Source organism: Lactuca virosa, chromosome 8, assembly GCF_052849685.1.
Source record: "Lactuca virosa cultivar CGN04683 chromosome 8, Lactuca_virosa_CGN04683_v6, whole genome shotgun sequence".
Taxonomy (NCBI): Eukaryota; Viridiplantae; Streptophyta; class Magnoliopsida; order Asterales; family Asteraceae; genus Lactuca; species Lactuca virosa.
Window position 1 is genome coordinate 302,131,530 of NC_136433.1, and position 4,438 is coordinate 302,135,967.

General features: G+C 34.5%; 1 long non-coding RNA gene across 4 annotated transcripts; it reads right to left on the bottom strand.

Moving 5' to 3' along the window:
* Positions 1-900: 900 nt before the first annotated feature.
* LOC145133775 (uncharacterized) lies at positions 901-3,876 on the bottom strand. Of its 4 annotated transcripts, none has more exons than XR_013718751.1 (4): positions 3,413-3,876; positions 3,101-3,327; positions 1,536-3,014; positions 901-1,177 (listed from the first exon to the last, which is right to left on the bottom strand). It is a non-coding gene; the product is annotated as an uncharacterized LOC145133775 (long non-coding RNA). The 4 variants fall into 4 exon arrangements; XR_013718753.1 differs by having other exon boundaries at positions 1,536-1,682; positions 2,881-3,327; positions 3,413-3,871; XR_013718752.1 differs by having other exon boundaries at positions 1,536-1,687; positions 2,881-3,327; positions 3,413-3,871.
* Positions 3,877-4,438: the final 562 nt, after the last annotated feature.

A 4,438-nucleotide genomic window follows, 5' to 3' on the forward strand; every position in this document is an offset into this window, starting at 1 on the left:
ACTATTTGCTATTTGCATTGAGTACATTTGTTGAGAATTAGAAGCAGCCATTGAAGTTAAGATATATTGAGAAAAAGTGGTATATAGAAGAACTTTTATCCTTAACACAGAAATGATTGAAATACCAAGGTAATTTCAAATCAACTATAATCTGATCTTTTGGATTCAAAGGACAACCACTCACGTTCTGATACTAATTGTGAGAAAAATGATATGATTGCGCAGGGACAAGGTTCGAGAACTCAAACCTTGAATTAATGCTTAAGATCAATGCCTGCTACTAAGAGATTCAACAAAGTGTTCAATCCATAAATGAAGAGTGAAGATAATGATCAGAGTAAGGTCAATAAATGAACAAGAAGAATGTTTTTAGAATGGACTTGAAAGAGAGGTGTAAGAGAAATAACTTCAAACAATACTATTTTGGAGTAGCAATCTGTCTAATATTCTTGTCATAAAGCGCACCATAAATAGGTGAAAAGGGTACATCGTACAAACTCCTAAACATACATAGGACCGGATAAAAGTGTTATTTCTGACATTCTGGTTATCCAAGCTGACAAAAGAGACTAAGTCCTGTGACTTGTTACATCAAACAAAAGACAAGAATAATAAATGTAAGGACAGATAGACTGATTCAGAACAATACACCAATTCGGAACATTAACACTTGAGCATTCTCTCTATTCCGGACACCAACTTGACTCCAGACCACAGACTGGCTCCGGACCATGAACTGAATTCGGAACAAGACTGAGTTCGGAACATTTAAGAGATAGAGATTGCTAGAGGTTCACTTTCAGGTTCCAACACAATGTGTATTCAAAGATTCAAAGCTAAATTCAATTTCTGATTTTAAGCGTGAATAAATTTTGTTGTACTAGAATAAGATTAGATGTATTTGAATCTAAATTTAAGCAGTATTATTCATTTTTTCTAGTATGGTGAACCTTTTAACCGTATTTTTCTCCCCGTATTAGATTAACATTTTTCTAGTAACAAGGATATGCATAGAAAAATACACAAAAAATGTTATTATGACTTCATATATAAACTAGTAGGTGAGCACAGGCTTCACTCCACAATGGGTTTTTTCTGAAGTGATGTGCCCATATATAATGTCCGTCATACCCTGCATCATGCTTCGTTGAGCTGCTTGGCTCTCTTCTTCACAAAACTGCACAATGACATTGTGTTTATATGTAATTACTAATAATAGCAACTTACTTACTGTTAACGAAATAACAACAAAATCTATTTAATAAAAAAGAACTTAGATCTATTTTGAAACTACACATGTATTTGATTATTGGTTACATTTTACCGATAATAACGTGCTACTTTCTAAGTCTAACGGTTTAATAACCAAAAAACAAATTGATAAACTTTTAAAAAATAATAAGAAATGAAAGTAAATGATACTTTGAAAAATGTATCGGATTATAGCAGTGAAAATTGTTGTGTATTTGGTTACTATCACTATATATGGGTAGAATTAATAAACTACAATGTTATAATAGGAATATAGATGTAACCTGTGGATAAATATTCAGGAGTAACACATGACTTTTACCACCAGTTGGTACATCCCTTACCAATCCAAAATCCGATAATTTTGCACTCAAGTTATGTTGGGCACACTCAAAGTTATATTACCGGTTAGTTCATCAACCATGTTTTGCCTACACTTCATCACATTAAACAACAAATTTATAAGCAAGGTTGGGATTAAAATCTATGCAAATACACAGATATACATGAAATAAAGATGAGTCGATCAACATTCGCAATCTAAATACCAATATTTAGGAAGTTGAGAAGTTAGATCAAAAAATAATATTCATTAAATGGAAATGGTAGAAGAATGTAATAGCTATAAAAGTGATTGAATGATGTTCGAATGGAAAAACATCTGTTTCTTAGGGTCTGAGTAGCATCATTTCCGGTTGTCATGGCTGATAGTTCAGCAGCTCCTGTGTCATTATCAGCCTGGACTGCATAGGACTAAGTTTTCACGAATATTGTAGGGTTTAAAAATGTTACAAAATAAGCATTTTAAGTAAAAACTTAAAATAAAAAAAAAAATTAAAAAGTCAAATATGGGCATACACATGGGAAAGGATAGCTAGAGATATAGAAAAACATAGGTTGAAGACAAGAATGAATCTCACCAAGGCCGCAATTGCAACCCAGTACCAATAATCTTCCACATAGAAACCTCTTGATGTGATAATAATTTTTTCTAATGTGGTACCATTCAATGGATATAGCACAAATTTGTTTACAAAAATAAGCCTCATGATACATCCGTATTTATATATCAATATATAAACACACACAAAGCAGTGCTTGACATACTCACTTCCATTGATTCACAAGAAACTCATTCACAACAATTTCATTCATAGTTTACATCATAGGAGATGACTAGTATCCCCAAAACCACAATTTCTTTACATCCTATTTTGAAAAAAAAAACCTTACATATTGGTAAGCCAACCTACAACCATGTAAATGAAAGATGGCTTAATTTAAGATTATAAAAAGAGATTCAAGAGAGGGGATGGATTTAGTTTGTTACCTTCTTTTACAATAAGAATCGTTGCTTTATATACAGAGAAAATTGTTTATATATCATAAGCATTTTTGTTGTCGTTTGGCAAGCCCAAATTAGAAAAATAAAAAATCAGATCCCTACATTGAAAAGATATAGACAAAAGGGAGAAACAAAAACACCTTTGATGTTAATGCAGAGGGGAATTAGCACTTACCCTTATGTGACATAGGACATAGGAGCTACTGGTAAACAAATAATGGATGTACATTTCTATTTTATATGCTATTAAACACAAAGATAACTTCTACAGTTATAGCACTTACCTGTATGTGACATATGGCTCAACTTCTGTAGAAATTCCATGATTCCATCATTTGCCTTGACAAAAACACCAGTGAATAACCTAAAGCATTTCCCATCATATCCCTCAAGAACAGATGCCTCATGTTCCATTACACTTTATATAAAACGTGAACCACATCAACACAATAATGATTCTACAGCATCAGTTGTATACAAATATATAGCATCAATGAGCTTAACCTGATCTTCTTTGACATATATGTCGCGTAGAATATGAACTTTGGCTTGCAAAATGTGTACTTTCTAGCTTTTGTCAAGAACGCTAAGTCCCATGCGAAGTTGAAATATGACAATCCCTTATTCATAAATCTGTATAAATCGTCGTTAGAATGTTGTTTCTTTGTTGTACTTCAATGGAGTAAGCAGATGATTGAGGTAAAAGATCTCAGCCACCGCTGGGTTCGTTTCTACAAAATGTATCGAAATATGGAAGAAAATCAGAAATACATGAAAATTCGAACGATTTTGAAGCTGAAAAATCAAAATTAGTACCTTGAGTTGTCGACCAGGCTCCTTGTAGAGAAGAAACCCAAAGAAATCAGTTGTACAAGACCGCTCCAAGAACTCAACGAAGATCTGCCTCATAGGACCCTGGATTTCATGAGCAGCTTCTTTGAGTTCCTTATTCCTAACAAACGAAAGGGGTCGAGTTGTAATCCATTTTGAATTCCTACAACAACACCTTGAATTGTGCTTTGTTCAAGTTCTTGTTCACGTCAGTGTTGAATAGTTGCTCCATCTCGTCGAAATCAGTGGCATATAAGCGAGGCGCCAACAGGGTTTCCTTGATTACTTTTTTCTGTCTTTCCCTTTTGTGGTGGTGGGGGTGGTGGCAGTGGCTTCTGACATACGAATTGTCCTTGTGGAGGTGATGCTGGTGCGGTCATAGTATCCGATTTTGGAGATGGGTAGTACAAAATACCTAAAATAAAATGATTGGAGCTTAGAGGCGGTGTAACATATGAATGATCAGGTGGCTGCAAGGCATGATTTCTTCATCCATTTTTTTATTTTTGTGTGCTGATGTAACACCCGTTTTCCATGATGGATCGATTTAGGGTTTTACGAAGTCAAAAACTTGATTTTTGGAGAAAATTGAGTGTCACAACATGACCATAGGGTGGTCATGACCGGACAATCCATTAAGATAAACGCATTTCGGAACCATTCTCACGACACGACACATAGGGGTCATGACGTGAAGCCTGCTGCAGCCTAAGCCCATGATCTTTTTGGGTTTCCTTCGTATTTAAACCCCTCTAAGTTGATTTTAGGGTTCATTATCAGCCTCCATCACCCTCCTACCTCATAAAATACCTAACCCTAATTCCTTTGGTGATTCTTGGCCTTTTTAGTGCATTTAGTAGTTTGAAAAAGAATGATAAGAAGGTGTTCTAGTAGTAGATCTAGCAAGGAACTTCATCATCATAGTTTAAACTCATTCTGGACCTTTGTAAGTGTTCAACATCCAAACTTTATTATTTAATATTGATAGATCTAGGTTTTGTCCCATTTTCT